Genomic DNA, 22,144 nt, shown 5'->3' with positions numbered 1-22,144 from the left:
TGCTAGCTTTGGCCATAGAATAAAATTACAAGTAAAAGTCAGAAAACCAAGATCACCTCAAAAGTGCTCTGAACTGCCCCATATGCTCCAAATATTCTCCTCTTACTGACGAGATTTGATCTGAAACTATTCGGATTTGACATCTGTGCACTTTCTGTCCCAGAGTTCAGTGTAGCCTACAGAGAACTCAGAGAAGGGGCGGAAGAAGCATCACCAGTTCAGTCTGCTAATGTATGGAGCTTTCTTTCCAAATGTAATGTGCCTGTGATTTATGCCTAAAAATCTTTGCCATGTCACTGATGCTGAACTTACTGTTTCTACAATATACCTTCCTCCGTCTGCAAACTGTCTCTGGTCTAATTTAATCAAGTTTAGCCTATTAATAGGATGACGTAAAGGGCAGTTATTTTGCTTATCTCATTAAACCCAGAAATTTGCTATACTGCCATGCCATTGAATCCCAGACAGTGGAGGAGCATTCAATTAGGACTGCATTATTCATCATTACTTACATTTAGTTTTCCTTTAGCCTCACTAGCTTCAATCTCTCTCAAAATACATACCACACAAAGAAACATGGCATCTGAAGGTCAGCCTCTATCACTTCTTTTGGGAAAGAGATTTCTGGGAAGGCAGGAAAGAAAATGGAAACGAAAATGTGTCCCAGAAGCCTCCAGGAACATTATTTAAATAAATAACCTAAATACAGTTGATTCCAGTTTCTCCAGTTACTGCAAAATAGACCCCAGCACAGAGCAATCTGCCATGTATTCAGTAAAACCTCAGACTGGGCTCTGGCAAGGAACTTATTTCCCTCTTCCTTCCTTCCTAATATAAAGAAAGTACAATTGGATGTGTGGGAACGTAATTAAGAGACACTTCCACAAGGACTTCCTGGACCAAAGAGACAGATACCACCTCTGCTTACAGGAGTCACACTCACAAGACAGAGGCCATGTACACATCAGCAAGGACTGGGGTTCACTAGAAAGAGAGCTGTGGAATGAAGCAGTGGGTGCTGATGACCTGACATCTTCACTGTGCATACCTCATAGGAGTTTACCTCAAACAAAAAGTAGGCAGGTTCCATCAGGGGCTGAATGCAGCTGGTGAGCATCAAATGTGCTCTTGGAACACATCACCCTCTTCAGTTTCATCTGAAAGAGATGCAGTAAAGCCCCCAAGACTGCTCCATGGTGTAAATCAAAGCATATTCAACAGAGAGAGGCAATTTGGCTTCAGAAGCATATTCCTGATCTGAACTAAACCACGGATCTAGACAGGGTATAAATTCTTCCATATAAGACCCTAACAGCATAATATACACAGGAATCAAATTCATTCTGTACTGTGCCCAGAGATGCATCCCAGAAAGTGGAATCAGGATGGGTGGTGCTGTGTGAGGCAAGGTGGTACTGTGTAAAAGACAAACAGGAGGGCAGGCAATGTTTTCAAATTAGAGAGTCTAATCTCTAAATTAGAGTAAAATCTGCTTTAGTATTTGAATCAACTGAGAGTGGCTCTGCAGCACGAGCCCCAGAGCTGAGCACCAAAAGAACTGTCTCCTCCAGTGGCTTGGGTGTTTCTGAGTCTCAAGTGACACAAAAAAGATCAAGGGTTTTTATAGGCTGAAGACCTGAGACACTCAGCTTTTCTGTATCTGGGCTTTGTCACACAGCATTAACCTACAGTATTTTGAGATGCCTAAACAGAAATAAGTTTATTTTTATTCAGACAGAAATGAAATATAGTTACAAAAATTAAAAGCAATCTCTTCTATGATTCTATTCTGTGCGCTCTGTAAGAGACTGGAAGACATGGATATTTGTTTGGAAACATTTACAACACACCTAAGAAGGAGGCAACCAAGTTAGCAGAGATTTCTAATTCAGTCAGAGCGGCCCTTCAGTGTTTCAGATGCAAGTCTGCCAGGCCTTCGTGTGGGAATGTGACACATGGGGGGTGACACAGTGAGGGTGGGTCACTTTCCTGTAACACAAAATTGAACAACATATTACGAAACATACAATTTAAAGAACAGCAGTCAGAAAGGTGATCCAGTGCCAAGTGAGACACAGCTCTTATCCACTGCGGTGGATCAGAGAATTGTAGGATCATAAAATCTCAGAATGACCCAACCTGGCCTTGAACACTGCCAGGGATGGGGCAGCCACAGCTTCTCTGGGCACCCTGTGCCAGCACTTCAGCACCCTCACAGGGATTTGCTTCTGCTTTAGATCTAACCTGAACTTGCCCTGTTCCAGTGTGAACCCATCACCCCTTGTCCTATCACTACAGTCCCTGATGGAGAGTCCCTCTCCAGCATCCTTGTAGCCCCCTTCAGACACTGGAAGCTGCTCTGAGGTCTCCACACAGCTTCTCTTCTCCAGGCTGAACAGCCCCAATGTTCTCAGCCTATCTCCATACGGGAGCTGCTCCAGTCCCTCCTCATCCTCATGGCCTCCTCTGGACTTGCTCCAATAGCTCCATGTCCTTCTCATGTTGAGAACACCACAACTGCACACAGTGCTGTAAGTGAGGTCTCACGAGAGCAGAGTAGTGGGGCAGGATCACCTCCCTCGACTGCTGCTCACACTCCTGTTGATGCAGCCCAGCACATGGGGGGATTCTGGGCTCAACACACACTGAAGCAGCTCATGTTCAGTTTCTCATTGACCAACATCCCCAAGTCCTTCTTCACACACTTTACTACTGCCTCTCATATCTGACTATGATCTTAGAGGTCTTTTCCAACCTAGGTGATTCTATGATTCTATGTGAGCAAAAAATAATGAAGCAGCCATCAGTGGCCCTGAGATGTTCAGTCTCCATCTCACCATGGTACTGCTTCTCTCTCCTGGCTAAACTGAGCAACAGGAATAAGGATGGTATCTTAACAGAGAAGGAAAAGGCATTCATTTGCTTTAAAGCTGTATTGGGTTAAAATTCAATAGCAGCAAGACTCAAAAGAAAGTAATCAGGAAAGTATTATCACATCTGTAACACCCTGTAGCAGTTCTGAGGACAAAATAATCTCTTCAGACAGAGTTCCTGAAGTACAGCAAATAATATTAAGGTAATTTCAAGCTACAAACACTGGTACTATATGAAGACAAAGGTCTCGATATGAAGTAAAGACAAAATGGTCTGTGGTCCTTAACATATATCTATGCTAGAGAGTGGTTCAGCTGAGAAGGACATGGGTGTATTGGTGGATGGCGAGTTGAGCAGAGCAGGCCCTTGAGCCAGGAGGGACAAAAGTGTCCTGAAATGCATCAGGAGGAGCGTGGCAGCAGGTTGAGGGAGGTGATTCCTTCCCCTCTGCTGATGCTGGCAAGGCCACATCTGGAGCACTGTGTCCAGTGCTGGGCTCCTCAGTATGAGAAAGACAAAGAGATGCTTGAGAGGGTGCAGTGGAGGCCACAGGGATGCTCAGGGGTCTGGAGCAGCTCTCTTATGTGGCCTGTTTAGCCTGGAGAAGAGCAGCCTGAGAGGATCTCATCAATGCAGGTCAATAGCTCAAAGGTGGGTGCCAGGAGGATGGTGCCAGACCCTTTCCAGTGGTACCCAGTGACAGGACGAGAAGCAATGACCATAAACTAAACTTCCTTAACATGAGGAAGAACTTCTTTATGTGAGGGTGTCAGAGCCCTGGCACAGGCTGCCAGGGGGGTTGTGGAGTCTCCCTCTCTGGAGCCATCCCAAACCCACCTGGACACGTTCCTGTGTACCCTGCTCTGGGTGGCCCTGGTTGAGCAGGGGTTGGACTGGGTGATCTCCAGAGGACCCTGCCAACACTGATGGTCCTGGGGGTGCTGTGATTTTTGAATATCCAAAATAAAACCTGTAGAGCACTAACTGTGTGTTCCCTTGTCTTTTGCATCACACAGACTCACATGAGTGGAGAGGAGCAGAGGGGAGACAAGGGGTGGGAAGAAAGGGAACAGGAGGAGAAGGGAGGAGGATGGGAAGGGCAAAGTAGCAAAGAAAGGATAAAAGAAGAAAAGATGGGAAGAAGTCAAGAAGGAAATGTAGGAGGTGGTACCATGACACAGTTCCCCAGCCTTCAGCCCTGCTGGCAGGAGGCCACAGGTCAGCAGTGAGCTGCCATCAGCAAAGAGCAGTCCTTATTTACAGTTCATAATCTTGACAGCAGGAGTCATCTCTGGGAAACGGGCTACGCTGATTGAAGCTTCCATCAGGCAGCGCAGGCACCATGGACTTGGACCAAGCTTGCCACACAGCTGGTGTTCCTGTGCTAACCAATGCCTGTGACAACCTACCTTTGCTTAGAGCACAAAACACAGAACAAGATCTCAGCTGGCTTTTGAATATTTCCACATCTCCAAGAAATCCCATGTAGAATCACACAATGGTTTGGGTTGGGAAGGACCTTAAGACCATCCAGTTCCAACCCCCTGCTTTGTGCAGCGACACCTCACTGTCACCCAAGGCTCTCTCTAACCCAGCCTTGAACACTGCCAGGGATGGAGCATTCACCACTTCCCTGGGCAACCCATTCCAGTACCTCACCACCTTCAACATTACCAGACTGAAAAGAACTGAAAAGACCATGGCTTTCTGGGATAGGTCAGAGGTTTACAGCCACATTCTCCAACCCCTGAAACTTCCACTGCAAGTGGCAATAGCCCTCCACATTTCTGACCAGTTCACAATTTCTCTGCTTCATTAGCTCTTTGTTCCTGACCCATCTATTTGGAGAAGCAGCTTTTCCAGACTTTCAATTTGTCTAACAGACAAGGGGTGATGAGTTTAAACTAAAAGAGGGAGATTAATGCTGGATGTGAGGAAGAAATTCTTTACAGTGAGGGTGGTGAAACCCTGGCACAGGTTGCCCAGAGAGGTGGTGGATGCCCCATCCCTGGAGACACTCGAGGCCAGGCTGGATGTGGTTCTGGGTAACCCGCTCTAGTTGAAGGTGTCTCTGCTCATTGCTGGGGGTTGGACAAGATGAGCTTTGAAGGTCCATCCAACCCAAACTGTTGGGTGATTCTATAGTACTCTCATTGTATCTCTAAGAAAATTCAGCATTCCTGATCACAGTAGTTCAGTTTTAGAATGTATTTGCTGTGATTTTTCCTGAAGACTCTCAACAGACCTCTTTCACTTACAAGAGTTCATGACATTTATGCTTATAATTCTTTGTAAAAAACAGCCCTTATCACCTGCCTTTTTTATCTGTCCAGAAATGATGGTAAATCACCACGACCTTTACCTCACTCACTAATTCAGTTAGGCTATGTCCAGAACAAAGGGCCACAATAAATGCCAAAGCAAGTGCTACACCCACTTATAAATCACACAGCCCCAATTCCCTTTTTTAACAAGTTAAATATTTACTAGATTATAGCCAGCAAACAACACATTAGGTCCCTCAGATGATCACTAATTTCTCAGAGGAAAAGCCTGTAGCAAGTATTTCTTAGCTCCACCGTGGACGTTTCTAAAACATATTTTTCCATCTGCTTTCCTTAAACTCACAAAAGACAGTTAAACTTCACCTGGATGGATATGTGCATTCCCAAAGCACACTAACACAGCATCAACAGGATTTAGCATCTCAGACTGGTTTTCTTCCAGTCCTTTTACCTTGTTGCTGATTGCAAAGGGGTCGTGGTAAATGTGACATCAAAATGCAGTCCTGCACTTTGGTTTCTGAACATCAAAGACAAAGAAGGTAAGATCTCAATTTCTTCACATCTATTTAGGCTGCACACCACCCTTAAGAAATATGGCTACCAAAATCTGTCTTTCCATAGTATTTTGATCCTGCTCTTCATTCTGTTTTTCTTACTAAATAAAACCCTGGTTTATGCTTCCCCAGTTATCTGGATCTGGATTATGAGGTTTTGTGCTTTCAGATGTGGGAGGAGAGGACTGAGAAGTATTTGTGTTATTCCATCATACCTTTAATGCCTTTGTGACAGTTCACAATGGATGAGTATCTATTTCAAAGTTAGAACTACACAAATCTTGAATATCTGTGTGACTGGACTATAGCTGCTCTTGGGAGATGGGGGAAAAAAGGACAGAAAGACAGGGCGAGGAAAAAGGAGAAGGGGATGCTGCAATATAGTTAAATTAAATCCAAGTGTTCTAAACCTGTTTCTGTGACATTAAAAAATATTAGAGAGTGATTTTGAACACAGAAGAAATGCTGTGGTCAGGGTGCTGATTTGGCCATCAGCAAAGCAGCTGTGCATAGCAGCAATCACAGCTCACACAGAGCTGTGGTGGTTTGGCTCACACAGATTGGGTGGTTTGGCTTTCATTTAAACCACAACTCTTACTGCCAGGACTCGGACTATTTTAATGACAATCTAATTAGCCATGTCTGGTTTAACCATTCTGGATACTCAGGAAAGGCATCAAAAAGCATTGTGAGGAGAGCCATCACTGAGAAGTATAAACAGAGACAGCTTTTGCCTTGCTTTGTGCATCCTCCTGGGGTAATGGTTGGACTTGATGATCTCAAAGGTCTTTTACAACCTGGTTGATTCTATGATTCTTTGGACACCAGAGATAAATGCAGCACTGGATTGCCTTAACCATGCCCCACACTGAGTTTTCTGCTGATTTATGTGATGATTCTGTATTCAGAGCTGTGTTCTCATGAAGCTCATGTTTGTCCGAACTTCTGAGTCCCAAACATCCTTAAATGCTAACTCCTGCTCAGCTTGCCTCACTCTCAGCACAGGTTATTTCACCTTTCAAACACTCTGGCACCTTAATCTTCACTTTAAGTTGCTGAAAGCAATTCCTATTTTTCCAGCGTTCCCTGTTCCATTTTTCAACTCCCCACTTTTTCTGTAGACTTCGCCTGAACAGATGAAGCTTCTTTTGAATGCAGGGGCCTGCTTTCTGCATGGCTCTTTACCTCTCTCTCACATCCTGTTTTAATAGTGATGCTCAGAAGATTCATTTCAGGTTGAACTCTCAGAGGACAGAATGAACCACAGCCTTTTTTCCCTGCTTTGTGATAAATTCCAACCATGGACATCCATACCTTGGTGCTGGTGTTGGTAGAGGCTTTAGAGAAATAAGCAGATGAACTAAGAACTGGTTTAGAAATTACCAAGTTTCTCACATGCTTTTTTAATTTCTCACTCATTTAACTGTACCTGTTTGTGTTCATGATTTCATCTAAATGATACACATAACTTATGGGGCTTTTCCTTTAATGTGTTTAGTTATAAATCAAACTGTTCCCATGCAGATTGCCATAGATTATTGTTTCTACCTGTAGAATCCCAGTTCCACTCCCAATCAACACAACCATGCACATCACATAACAAGTGAGATTAGCACATCCAGGGAGACCCGGTGAATGGACACAGAGATGAGAAAGGAAAATCAAAGCTGATGAATATGATGTGAATCACTGAGACACTTTGCTGGGCTCCGAATTAGCTGTAGGTGTGTTTACATGGCTCAGGAAGCAGACATCAGTGTTATCTTGGGTAAGTGAAGAGGTAACTGTATACACGTCAGTAGCCAAAAATGCAAAGATTTATAAAGGCTGAAAGTGTGAAGAACAAAATGCTGGAATTTCTAGAAACCATTAGCACAAATTTACCCAGATTACCATAAGCAGTGATTTCTGCATCCATTGAAAGGATTTTTGAGAATTGAAACAGACTTTGGGAAGGGTAAAAATAATGCCTGAAAACAGGGAATACTGAAACCAATTATTTTAGGAACAGTTCAGAAGGCAGCACAGCAAGGAAGATTAAACTGTCCATCTCTGTTCAAAAAGGAGGTGGCATCTCATAAAAGGTGGAAAATCAACATAATCCTTTTACACTTATTGTGTGATCAAACTATGGAACCTGTTGCCACAAGAGGGTGTTGAAATTCATGATTCAATATTAAGGAAGGGATTAAGTAGGGACTTCCAGAATTTTCAAGTATAATTTGGAGATCAGCTTTGGAAAAAAAATTATTTCATATTTCCAAATTCAAGCCCAATTTTGCCAGAGAGCAGTAAGGGATCCATGAGGGTAAAGGGAAGGACAGATTGATTATTCCTTGTATCAGTACTAGGCTGTGCAGTGTTGGGAAAGGGATAATAGACATAGATGCATCTTGGTTCTCTTCCAGGATGGTACTTCAATTCTCCTAGATTAGACAGTAGCCAAGAGTCCAATAAACTCTCCTGAATGTTCATATTAAGGGGGATAAAGAATGGAGATTAACATGAAAATGCACCATAAATGCTTCTGGTCATATTAAAATGTTGATTTAGTATACTTTCAAAGACTGTGGACACAGTTAGACTTGTTCTAACCTGTGTTGTTGTGGGGTAAGTTTTTATACAAAGAATCAAGAACATTGCTTTGCTGAGAGGAAAACCAGCACAGCAGAAAGAGGCTCTGTAGTCAGCAGAGGGAGTCAGCCAATTCCAGAAAGCTATTCAGCTATGTTATGAGTGGCCAAAATGCCCTCTGGAGATGCCCGTCTCCACTGACCAGAGACGGAATATAACACCTACCCTACATCTATAGTGAGACTTGGACATGGAATTGGTGGAACAATGTTCTCCCACTAACTTAATGTTGGTGTGTAATTTGTTAAATCTCAGGGTGTCTCTCAACACAGAACTGCTCTGCCAGCTCCCTGTGGGAGGCATGAAGCAGATGCAGGTTAATACATAGTGAAGATTTTCACTGACTCTAGTTTTAAGAACATCCCTCATTTTAAACAGCAGAATAAATTCCACCTCAGACACAGAGAAGGCTGAAGCCAAATTCTGGCAGCTTCAGCCCTACCAAGTGGCATTGATTTCTACATCCTTTTTCCTGAAGAAAGGATGTATAGAGTTGTCCCACATTCCTGTTGGCTGAAGCATCATGGCAAGCTCCTCTCAGAAACCCAGGACCAAGATGAATTTTGAGGTTTTCCAGTGTTTCAGCAGCCATTTCTCTTCCAACCTGTGTCAGGACACTGGTTTTTTAACAGCTGCTGGTGGGACTGTGTCAGAAGTGCTCAGGATGTGGCTATGCAGAGCAAAATGCAGGTAGCAAAGAGCAGCACTGTGGCCACCTGGCACTGTCCATATCACCTTCAAGCTGGGACTTGTATAAATCAGTAGCAGCCAGCTATGTAACTGATAGTGAAGTGTATCTGCACCCAGGGCAACAGGAGCCTGTGTGATTTCACTAGTTTAAGTACTTGGAAGCAGCAAAGAAAAGATGTAATAGGTCATGTCATGAAGGCCTGAAGGCAGAAGGGTTCTGGGGAGGGTAGGAGGGCTGGGTGCTGGGGGAAGCCTGGACCGACTCAGAGTGGCAGCTATAACAGCCTGTTTGACTGCAGAACTCAATTGTAGCAGTCAGCTCAACACCAGTCCAGCTGCTTCCAGGTAGTGTTTTCTGTAACAAACTAGAGGTCTTTGAATCAGGGTGAACACGTACTCACAGAATGTGGCTTAAGACTCAAGAGAGGTAGTTCTCTGTGTTTAAAGACGCTTCAAGTTTTGGAATTCCAGGGGGAATTCACAATCCACTATAGAATTACCGTGTCAGATTCTCCACTACTGCATAGTACCATGCACGCCAGCAGACAATGTGATTCCTAACAACCACTATGAAGGTGTAATTATAGTGGGAGTTTCTACATGTAGCACTAAACCTTTACCTACTATCATGTTAGAAAGATTTCTTTTGCTTATGCTAGGGCAAACACAGCTCCCTTCTTCCCTTTAATTCCCGCATGCCTTTCCCAAAGGCTAGATTGCAAGCAGTAAGCATGAAAGGGACACCACTAATGAGCAGCACCTATCTAATAGCCATTACCTAGGGAGATTCCCACTCCATCTGTTGACTGACAGATATTTCAACAGGAAGATTACCCAGATCTGATAAGGAATATTCCCATCACAGGCAGGTCTCATGCTCAATAGATGTTAATAACATTAGTCTAACATTTAAAGAGTGCCGAGCAGTACAAACAGGTTCAAGAAGCTTTGATTATGGATTCACCCTGACATAAATGAAATAAACCTCAGCAGTGCTGCCCTGATAGCTTAATTCTTGAATTCATCTTACAATGGACAAACCACATATTAAATGCAAAGTCAACAGAGACTTCTGGGCAAGTTAAATCATGGCAGAAGAGGTGAATGTTTTCCTGGTTTACTTTATAACACTCACCTTTGGCCTGTAATAAAATCCCTGAAATGAGCAGAGAAATTTTCAGGCACTTAACAAATAGAAGAGATTGGAGAGATCATTGATCCATCAAGCACTTGACAGCCCTGTCAGTGACCATTTTTATGCAAACATATAGAAGCTACCATAGAGCTCCTTAACTTCTTAAAGCACCTGCAGGGGGATGAGATATGAAGTGACAAGTGAATTGTCACCATTCCTACCAAGCAGCCATTTCTAGCAATTACATCGATACAAATATGCAGACAAAGTTATACAAACCAGTACTTTGTGCTGGTTTCTTCACTTGCTCTTTTTTGGCATGTGCAAAGCACATCTCCTTCTGTGATATATATATATATATATACATATATATATATATACATAAACAGAATGACAAATGATTCATTCAGCTGGTAATTAATTTCTATTTCCTAATCTGGTTTTTAAGGCAGGGAGATCACCATAACTCAATATTTAACTATGGAATCTGGTTTGTTTAAAGCTTCTTACAGAAAGTTGGAATATTTTTACATGCCCATTTACCTGTAGCTTCATTTCTGCTATTCAATTTTAAATTCTATTTTCTAATTAAATTTTATTTAATTGAGGCCTTTCTGAATGGGCAAACTGCCTGAACGATAACATTGTTCCATATACCAGATAAACCTGAGAAACAACTCAGAAGATGAGCATTTTATATCCTGAACAAACAACCCGTGCAACAATCTGGCTGCTGACTGAGGAGGCCTGAAAATAGTGACTAGAGAACTAAAAAGGACAGATTTGCAGGAGCATGAATGCCTGTCACAAGAATTACACAAGAGCTTTCCAGCTGGTAACAGACATCTCTGTCACCATGGCTGCATTCATAACACCTGACCACTCCCGTTACAGAACTGGATCAACCAACTAAGAACACGTCAGGACACAGGCTCAGGGATCCTTGTGCCTTAACAGCTGCTCATGGAGGTGGACACGTGGCCCCTGCACCGAGTTCTAAAGTTTCTGCTGATGACTGCAGTGGAATTTGGGTGTGAATCCATTCATCTTCCATTCCTTTATCTAGAATGCAGTAAGGCCAAGCCAACAATTCAGCTGTGGTTCTTCCTTAAATGCCTTCTTTTCCTGTTTGCCACATTTCCTTTTTCAGAAGGCCATCTCCTGTGGGCAATAAAGAGCTCAAGCAGCAAAATAAAAGAATAACTGGTATTTCATGAGGAGATGTTTAGAGCACTCACCTTTCTTCACATTCATAAATGTTTTTCTAGCCCACAACTATTTCAGAGATGTATTTGGGCACAAAGAGTGCTTTGATTCTATATTTATGGTAAGATCTTATTTCTTTGCATGTAAGGATTACAAATGTTTTCCATTTTCAAAGAGATAGCAGCACAAGTTGCTTCTCTCAGAAGAAAGTTTCCATTAGTCTGGAAACAGCTCATGTTGGCAATGCCAGCTGAGGAAACAGCAGTCTGGAAAACAGAGCAGCTGTTCTCTGAAAGAGAATGAAGTGAGAAAGCTAAAAAACCTTTGTCTCTGAGCTTGGGTTTGTCATCAACTACAGTTTCATTGTGATGGCCTCCCAAAAGCAAGTACTTAAAGGTATTAGTCTGCTAGGTAGACTAGAATGCCAAGTAGCTGCAACATGCTCTAGGTTGCAAATATTGTGAGTCAGTCCTGTTGAAACCCTAATGTGATGCTGAGGGCAGAGCATTGGGGCACTTCTACCATGGGGACTGTCAGGTGCAGAAAACACAATTTAATTCTCCAAGGGAAAAGCCATCACAAGGAATATGAAGCAGCCAGTGGAAGAAAATATGAACATGGATAATGCTCATTCTGGTGGGGATCATGCAGAGCACAGCAGAGTGGAGTGGGGTAGAGTTATTATTTTGTAAGGACAAAAGGAACCCTTTGAAATCTTTTGGGTATCAAGAGAGCTTTAAATGCAGTAATGGAAACAAGACACTGTCACTGAAGTGGCCTTTCCCCTACCTGATGATGGGCCTAAGGAGGATTCTCCATTGTTTTCAGGAGGGCTTCTTTTGTGTTTCACTGAGAACTGAGAGAAGGCAAAACCCGCTTTTTCACAACCCCAGGCAGGAGGGTGATGCACAGTGAGTAAAAAACCACAGTAAGCACAGCATTCCATTAGGGAAAATGTCTCAAATGGGGATTTTCCCGCAAGACTCATTACAGCTTTTCCACTAAGTGTGGGATTCAGTGCAGTCATAACTCCTCTGACTTCAAAGATGCCTGAGAAACGGATTTGGCCCTGGCTCTTTGGCAATGGCTATCTGGCCGAAAATGAAAGCTGAAAGACTCAGGAAACACCAGGGTAATCTTGTTTCCTTTTCCCCTGGTGCAGCAAGTGCAGAGCTGACTTCAGAACACAGGATGCTGTGTGTCTGCGCTGTCACTTGTCCACATGCTGCTGCTGGAAATCAAAGATTTAGCTTCTCAAAGAAGCTTCTTAGCAGATACTCCTAATGGCATTGCAGAGTAAATCAAGGTACTGAAGCACATTAATGCAGTTTGTCTTGTATTTGGGCAAGGGGCAAATATATTCCTCTACAGCCTTGATCCTTACCTGGCATTTCTCATAAAGATTCTCTGTCTCAAGGCAAGAAGCTTGACATTGAATCTGCCCAGACAGAGCTTGTAATTACATGTTTGGAATGATGAATACTTCATTTCTAAGTGTTCTTTACCTCCTCAGCCCCCGCACAGTAGAGATCACCATGCCCTAGGATTGCTCAGTGGTGTCCAGAAAGAGTCAGCAAATTCCACAAGAGAAGTTCCCTATAATGAGGAAAGAACTTTTTCTAATCAATCCTTGTATTTCAAGATGTTCTTTTACACAAACAAACACTGAACTGTATCTACCGACCCACATACTATTTTGCATCAGAATGAGATTTTAGAGATGCCTAAACTAATAATGCATGGGTGCTGTTTTGGGCCATGCACTGAGATCCATGCAACCCTGAGCATAAGGATGGACATAGTTTGTTCCCTAAGTGGGATTTTTGGTTGAAGTTGAAGGTTTTTTGTTTCAAACTAAAAAGGAAGAAATGACCTCTGAGAACTGAGCTGCAGTAAGAGGTGATACTGCCCATCTACACAAGGCTTTTCGAGGGCCTCCAGGTAGAGGGTAGATGCGGGTTATTATTCCTAGCATAACTTTGCAGCATCTGTCAAACAGAGAACGATACTCAGTCTTCCTTACAAAGCTGACGCTAGAGGGATAAAAACTGTATCCTCAGAAAGATACCCACAAGAAATGTGGATTTAGAAAGCTACAGCCAGGAGCCTATGAATGAGCCACTATGAATGCGTGCCACTGAAAATGACTTCTCACTTTCCAGTCAGTTTGGAGCATTACAAGAGTAATGCTCTTTTGGCTGGGTCCCTCAGCACAGATGAGATGCTAAGTTATTTGGCTGGTCCCTACTTAAACTCAAGCTTGCAATATCCAAGTGGATGCCTTAAAGAAATCACATTGTGCAGCCAGAACCTTCTTTAATGAATCTGATCTCTATAAATAATTAAAGCTACTTCCCCATCTCCCCACTCCCATGAGCAAACTTTGTGCTGTAACTCAGGGGACCAAAGCTCTTTGGAACCTCATGTTGGTCGATAGTGCCCAGAGCTGCTTCACAAACACTGACAGAAATCTGAAATAACTCTATCAAGGCTACACATCAGGTTTGGGGGACTTAAACTGGGTCTAAACTGGTGAACATAGAGGATCAGGCTCTATAAATTGAGGATCAAGTTCCATATAATTAAGTCCTAGCCACACCAAGGCATTAATATCAATTTCCCTATGCTGCAGGCTGGACAGATCACAGTCAGTAACTAAGAAGCGTGTTTAGTACTCACATGGCTCTCACAGCCACGGTATGCAAGCACCTATGGACACTTCTTTGGGAACCTTAGTTTCATCCAGCACAAAACCACGTGTTTTAACACATGTGTAAACATTTTTAAACACCTCAGTGCCATGGGTTAGTGGTGGCCTTGGCAGTGCTGGGGTAAGGGTTGGGCTTGATGATCATGAAGGTCTTTTCCAGCCTCATTGATTCCATGATTCCATGCAAAGGGAATTGCTGGTACCCTCAGGATAAAGGGTTATCATGTCAGAGTGTTGGAAGAGGGAGGACTCTCTTAGACTGGAATTCCAGTTCAGGGCAGTGTCTTTCTACTCTCAGAGTTTCATGCAATCTGAGGATTGTGTTGCTTCTACACTTGAGCAGCTGTGCCACCCTATGTTTACCTGTCATAACACAGCACAGGCTCTCCACGGGCAGTGCAGCCCCTGCCAGGATCTGACAAAACACAGACAAAAATCTCCCCACCCACCACAGACAGATGAGACCTACAAGCCTCAGCAGGTTCATCCCTGGAGCAAGGCCAGTTTCTGTGCTCCCCTTTTTGACAGTGCTTCTTTCCCACCAGCTGAACAAGTAATACTGGATGTGCTGTTTGTTAACCTTCCTATGCTCTTCTCCTACAAAATGTGATTGGTAGAGGTTTTCTCTGTTACCGTTCTTACCGATGCCACATAGACTCCTTCTCTATGCCCATCCTGTAAGTCCATCTCTTTGTCAGGAGGAAATACCAGCTGAGCAAGCCCTGCCCCATTCACAGTATGAGAGCTGAACTGCTGATCAAAGAGCTCTCAAGTTTTGTTGTTATATACCTGCCGATGGCCAGACAAAAGGGCAAATTATAGATGATGAATACTGCTTCTTTAGCAACTTACTTTCTCTTGGGTTAGTTAACCTTTCCCTAGTGTTCTTCATGATCTCTCATCCTTGTGATTTCTTCCTTGGTTTATGTTGTTCTTGAGGTTATGTTTAGATCTGTTACAGAAGTTCAAGCATCATCTATTTGAATGTTTCCAGAGGTGCTAAGGCACATGCAGAAATTAGTCATTGACATTAAATAGTACCAAAAGTAAAATGAAGTCAAACTAATTAAAAGCAAGGACTGGGCTTCCTGTATCCTGTGGATTTTTCTACTTGTTTATTTTTTCCCCTGGTCTTAAATACCCTTTCTGGCGTTCATTTTCCCCTCATCTCACTTACCGCTATTACTACGGCCCACCACCAGATATGTTCCTCTACAAATAGCCTATGTCTGCTCACCAAAATACACTCCTAATCTGTGTGTTTGGAACCACGATCTGCTATGCCCTACCTTTTCCATTAGATTTTGTAACCTTTCAGGCAGTGAAATATTCTGCATCTTTCCCTATTGTTGGAAAAAACACTATAGATACCATAAACCAGCCTACTGCCTAGGATAAATACAGACAGCTCAGCTAAAAAAATGAGTTATCTGGTTACCATCAAAGTGAAGGGAATGGAAGGCTATGTAAGTCCTGCTAGTTGTAGATGATCTTTGGTCACAGTAAACACTGAATCATGTTATTTAATGCACATTAAAAGGACATGTTTTCTAACAGTGCACTTCGCCTGGTATTGATAAGGTCTCTAACATGATCAGAAAATTCAGCTCATACAAAGCATCATGAATACAAAGCCAAACCTTTATGAAGGCTTCTTTCAGTTAATTTATAAGCTCACTATGGCACCATCGCCTGCCCAAGTGTTGGTAAAACACCTCGTGTGTCTGGAGCACAATATGCTTCACTGGTTTTAGAAACCCCTGCACAGACAGTGGTGAGTTCTCTGAATGAAGAGAGGCTATTTGGAAGGGAATCTGAGTTTGTGGATTTCCCATTCATAGATGCACACTTTGTCACGTATGTGCACACAGCTAGAGAGAGGTGTTAAGCCTTGTGCCTGGTACTGTGGCTTGTGCTGTACGTACACCGTAACTTACCACCACTGATGGCCATTTATCAAAGCAGATGGAATTCAATACCAACCAGAAGCTTGATTATTGACAAGTCAAATTTTTGCTTTCAAGAGCTAATAAAAGCACCTCTGAAAACAAGACAACTTGTGGTCACAAATAGGATCACAGAATGGTTTGGGTTGGATTCAGAGCTCATCCAGTCCAACTCCTGCAATGATCAGGGACATCTTCACTAGACCAGGCTGCCCAGAACTGCATCCACTCTGGCCTGGAATAGCAATTTACTGCACATAGAAACAGACTTCCAGCACTGCTGACAGGCAGAGGTTTTGCAGCTTTCCTCTGGTTGGAGCTCCCTGTCCCAGGTCTTCAGAAAGCTGCCTTTAAGTGTCACAGAACCCACCAAGCCCTCTTGAAAACCTGCCCCAGTGTGCTGAGCCTGTCACACAAGCAGCACGTTTGTAAAGAGCAACGTGTACTCCAGCAAACATCCTTGTCACAAAGGTTGAACTGAGGCAGTGATAGTGCTGTGATATAACAGAGAAGGAAACCCTGAATGTGAGGAGACACAGGGTCTCCTCAAAGCTCTGCTTACTGGCTGCATTTTCTGCTGCATACGAAAGCGGCCAGGGATTGCTGGACAAACTCAGTGGCAGCCCCTGGCTCAGGCTCTAGCCTCCCGGGATGAAAAATGCCACTCCTCATCTCCAAACCAAGTGCATCTGCTAATGCATAACATCAGCCTGGTTGTTGATTTAGTCAGGGCACTAAGATGAGATCTGAACTATAGCCCTCTGTGATACAGCCAGCCTGCTATATCCACACAGTCTCAGCATGCAAAGAATTGAGAAGTCAGCCAAGCCACACAGAGACATTTTCTGAGGTATTACATCATAGGCCAGCACCTTCACTTGGCAAAGCAACAGGGGCAGGTTGCTTTTAGCAAGCGCAGCTACTTGTGGAAAAGGATGGTAAGAGGAAACTGTTCAAGGGCAAATCACATTTGCTAAATGACAGCTCTGGTGTATTAGTCTGCCTCTGGGTCTGCACCAGCCAAAACCAATCTGTTAAAGGGTAAAATTATGGAAACCAGTAAGGCACAGCAGCCTGTTGGAACAGGATAAAATAGAACAGAAACACCCTTTGAACCATACCTCACAGTGAGTGCTTGATTCTGACTTCCAGGGTTTCCAACAGGAATCAAGGAGCTGTTTCAGTTCTCTTCTGGGCTGGGCTGCATTCTGATAGCACGGTTTTGGCAGTATTCCATTACTGCTACGGCTGGTTGCACTTGTTATTTTGCATGAACCTCTATAAAGCAAAAAGGCTGTTGAAAGCATTTGGGTGGATTTTTTCCCCCAACATTTATTTTACCAAACGACCAACCCTCACTTTAGGCAGATTCTGAATTCAGATCTCACCTAAATGGCTGTGCAAGGAGTAGTCCATGTTCAACAATGGCTCTCCCTCCCCATGAGTTTTCTCACCATTCTGCCCATCTGCCACATGGGAAACAGGAAATACACAGTGGAGCAGGAATGATTTTCCTGATTTACACAAACTCATTCACACTTCATCTGGGCTTGTAATTAGACAGTGAAAAGACAAAGTCCTTATACTCACATCTCATTACTCACACCACCAAAATAATGGCAAACCCAGTCCCCATTTAAAAATCACTGCTTCTGCATTAAAGAAGACACCTTAAAAAGTGCCAAGTTCCAAAAACCAGGTTGCAAGCAAGTGCATTCAGCAACTGTCACCACAAACCTATTGTTCTTTAACTGGTACAGTAGCACTGTAGATGCTAATACAACACTAACATCTACCTGCTAAACCCACCACCTACCTGTGACAAACAGCAAGTTCTCATGGGTCCGATCTTTCAAACACTTCTTCACGTAACGTAAAAAGTCAGAAGAAAATTGACAATAAATATCAGTAAGGAATATGTCTTCGTTGTTCTGAAATCAGCGTTTTCAGTTATGCAACAAGACATTTGCTTCTTGGATAACTTTACTTGTCTTCATTATCTAATACTGATTCCATTACTAACACTAATTTAAAAAGTGGTAAAGAGTTGAATATATTAAGTATAAATATTACAGGTGTTTAGTTTAAGGGAAGAGTCTTACTCCCACCAGCACTCTGAATTGTGTCTGTGAGCCATCAGGAAACTTCGTCTTCAGAGAAGAACGTGGAAATGTCTCATTCAAACCAGACAGTGCTGTCTGAGATAGAAAAGAAAGCTTAGGTGTTCTCATAACCTGGAAAATGTGTGGAAGAGCAAAGAGTGTTTCAGAGAGCTGGGATGATAGAATAGCTGGGGCAAGGGAATACCAGCCCTATGCTTTTGGTACCTTTATGGCTGTAAATGCCCAAACCAGTACTAATAAGTTTGGCTGAGCTTTTATTAAGCCCCTTTAATATAATCTAATTTGTCACTTTGTCCTGAAGATGCTAAGAAATTTGTCAGCTTTTGTCATAAGTTTCATCATTTTGTGTTTGCCACTGCTCCAGTATTACTGTCCATCCATAAAAAGGCCAAAGGAACCTGCTGGTTTTAGTCTGCAGCAATGGAGACTGCACTCAGACCTTGTCGCAGTTACTGCTTAATATCCATGTTAAAAAGCTGCTGGCATGCAGAAATTCCCACTTGCAACACCCAGTCACTGAATTTTGTTATCATTTCGCTAAAGCAAAAGGCCTTTCACTGTCAAATTGCTGTTTCTTACAGTGTTCCTGAAGAACCACTTAACGGCCTATGGAATAAGTTAAGCTCCTTTTGCAGAATAGAATTTCCATTAAACCCTTCTATCATTCTTCTCATAACATTCCACTCAGATTTTAGCATCTTTCTTGATACATTGCCAGCAAAATTGCACAATGCATTCCCCACAACAGTTATTCCCAAATACAGAGGAACTTCCATTCTCATTAGAACATTAACCATTTTAGCTACACGTTTGCTATCATCAGTTAATATTGATGTGATTATCCAGAATGACTCCCAAGATCTGCTCAGCACCATGACGTTTCAGGGCAGTTCCTTAAGTTGAGGAATTTCATCCTTTGTAAAGAGAGGACTGCTTTTGATATGGATGTTGGTTATGATCATACAGTCTGGAGTGTTCCAGATCACCCTGTGCCAGCAAATTGTCACCTTTACTTCTTAGCTCTCACTTCTCTGTTCTTGACTTGGCTTGATGTCAGTTTGGTTCCTAATGAAGGTAGAGATGAAAATAATGTGTGTACTTTATTGCCTTTCCCAGAAGGAACATCAGATTAGTGACAGGATTTATTTCCCATTTATTGGTACTCACTATCTCACTTTAATGCATTATTAGGTCTTGTATGAGCCTACCCAACACTTGGCCTGGAATTGATGATGTTAGAGTGACAAGCCAGAAATCAGCTGGGTTATTCTATCTACATCTTTAAATAGCAATGCACGTTTCTGTAAGGAGTTTTGAAATTTATGTGGTACAGGTTAAAGCAATGACTTCTGTGGCAGAACACACCTGTACTGATTGTACTAAAGAATGGTTAAGAAAACAACTACTCCTCTCCATTCAAGAGAAAATGACACCTTGCAAAGGAGAGAAACCGCAGCCAGGGCTTTGAGGCTTTGTGGAAGCAGCTATTACTGCCTTCGAGTGTCACAGCAGTTCAGATGGCTTCTTAGGACTCACTAGGAACTGTCACACTCCAATATGATGTGTACACGTATAAACTGTTTCTTGACTGTGTAGCATTGCTTGGGTTTCATTTAATGCAGGGCTATGAACACTAATTCTGATCCCTCATGGTGCTGAGGGGTGAGAAAATCCACAATAAACTAATTGTGGTGATCAACTTGTCTCCAGAATTTTATCAGTTTCTTCTCCTACATCACAAATCTCTCCTGCAAAGAGTTTTTACGTAGCAATAAAGAGAAGTTGTAAGTTGCTAACATTTTTGTACTTATTTTTAAAGGAACAAAGAATTTCAATGCCAATATGTTAATCTTCAAGCAAGAACTGATCAAGATACCTACCAGGATGACAGTACCAGATGACTTTGATTTAGGTTTTAGATACAGTTACTTTCAATCACTTCCTGTTTTTAAATGAGTGCCACAGATCAAAACACTGAGGCCACATACAGTTGTATTTAACAAGAACAGTCTTCCTACTGCAAAATGGTGCATCAAAATCTCAGCTGCTGTGAACACTGTAGAGTTGGTTTAGCTCTAAGCAGTACTGGTTCAGAATTATAACAACTGTGAATTTCTGCTATCATTTACTTCATGGCTCTTACATAGGTCAGCCTTAAGGAAAAAAAAAAAGAGAATCGCTTTCTTCACAGTACAAAACACACATGGAGCAGTCTGTGATTTCTGAACTGCAGAGGGTCACTGCCAGGGTCTATTTGCCACATGGAGGCATTATTGTCAGCAGAAAAATGAGAGACGCTGCTAATCATAGAATCACAAAATTATTTGGGTTGGAAAGGACCTTAAAGCTCACCCAGTTCCAGGCCCTGCCACAGGCAGGGACACCTCACACTAGAGCAGCTTGCTCCAAGCCCCTGTGTCCAACCTGGCCTTGAGCACTGCCAGGGATGGGGCAGCCACAGCTTCTCTGGGCACCCTGTGGCAGCGCCTCAGCACCCTCACAGGGAAGAGCTTCTGCCTTAGATCTAACCTGAACTTCCCCTGTTTCAGTGTGAACCCATCACCCCTTGTTCTATCGCTGCAGTCCCTGATGAAGAGTTCCTCTCCAGCATCCTTGTAGCCCCCTTCAGACACTGGAAGCTGCTCTGAGGTCTCCACGCAGCTTCTCTTCTCCAGGATGAATAGCCCCAATGTTCTCAGCCTGTCTCCATACGGGAGCTGCTCCAGTCCCTGCTCATCCTCTTGGCTTCCTCTGGGCTTGTTCCAACAGCTCCATGTCCTTCCTACATTTGGGACACCAGGAATGCACGTGAAATACTGATGAAGAATCCTTATGATATGTGTCCAGATAATGAGTCCTTGTATGGGCTGATAAAAGTCCAAAGGATAATAAAGATCTTCAGCTTTTCCTACATAACACTTTGTTATTGATATGAGCCTTGGAAAACAGAGTTTGCAAGGAAAAAGCAAAAAGCCTGATTAGGCAAATCTAACTGGTTTGCAGTTAAGCAGATTGGAGGCAGATGCCACCAAAGACCCCTTGTAAACTTCTAAAGTGCTGAGATTAACCCAGGCAGACTACTATGGCAGCCTACAGATAAAGGAGAATGCCTGAGATCTCCGACTGCTAAAGTTTATTTATCCCATATCCACATGGCAAGAAGAGGCACCTTATTCATGAACTGTAATCCTTTCCCTCACTTGGGATGATCCAGTTATTCAGAATGACTAAATGACAAAGTAATTGAACAATCAAAGATGTGCATTAGATCATTCTTATCCCACTTACAAGCCTGAAACTGAGGGTATATAGAAAACAGAGGTAACTAAATTAGATACCTTCTCACTAGTTAGGAGCATTCCTGTAAATCAGACAAGTTTGTTGGCTCATTACTCCGAAGATTAAGTAAGTAAATTAAAGGCAAAACTAGATATAAAATACAACCAAGAGGTTAATGTAGAATAATCGATTGTAGGCTCTTGTGAGCATATGATTCATTCAGAGGATGCACATAACTGTATAGGGAGAAGGGGAAGAACCAGGGCAGAAAGTGGATCTGGAAATACTGATTTAGCACAGGAGGATACATGGCAGTGCCTTTTATACCAAATGGTTTTGACAAGCTGTACTACACACAGCTTTTCCCTAAAGAGCTAGAAAATCACAAGTGGACCATTACTTCCAATGGAAGGTTAATCAGAGGAATTAAAGTAATTTTCTAGAAGAGAAAAAAAAAGAAGAATCAAGAGTAAAGATGTTTTGCTGATTCACATTCCTTTTGGAAAGCCCTGTGTAACCAGAATAAAACCCCAGTTGCTTCAGTCATGTTTAGTCTCTGTCCTACACATCTATTCTCGTATTGTTCACATTGTTTTCAAAACTGGCAGTTACATTACACTCAGTCCTACACAACAACCACCTTGTACCCAACCTAACGGATCAGTACAAAAAGAGTCTTTCCAGAATGTCCTACAAGTGCTTAAAGCT

The 22,144-nt window shown here is 42.7% G+C and overlaps 1 long non-coding RNA gene across 2 annotated transcripts; it reads right to left on the bottom strand.

Annotated features, from left to right (window-relative positions):
* Nucleotides 1-1,760: 1,760 nt before the first annotated feature.
* Nucleotides 1,761-17,653, bottom strand: LOC115947464 (uncharacterized). 2 transcript variants are annotated; one of them, XR_004081391.1, is made up of 4 exons: nt 17,423-17,653; nt 17,156-17,312; nt 12,884-12,974; nt 1,761-1,989 (listed from the first exon to the last, which is right to left on the bottom strand). It is a non-coding gene; the product is annotated as an uncharacterized lncRNA (long non-coding RNA). The 2 variants fall into 2 exon arrangements; XR_004081392.1 differs by lacking the exon at nt 12,884-12,974.
* Between the last annotated feature and the right edge of the window lie 4,491 nt (nt 17,654-22,144).

Source organism: Melopsittacus undulatus, chromosome 6, assembly GCF_012275295.1.
Source record: "Melopsittacus undulatus isolate bMelUnd1 chromosome 6, bMelUnd1.mat.Z, whole genome shotgun sequence".
In the NCBI taxonomy this organism is placed as follows: domain Eukaryota; kingdom Metazoa; phylum Chordata; class Aves; order Psittaciformes; family Psittaculidae; genus Melopsittacus; species Melopsittacus undulatus.
Note: the sequence above shows the minus strand (reverse complement) of the source record. Positions and strands in the feature narration are given on the sequence as shown.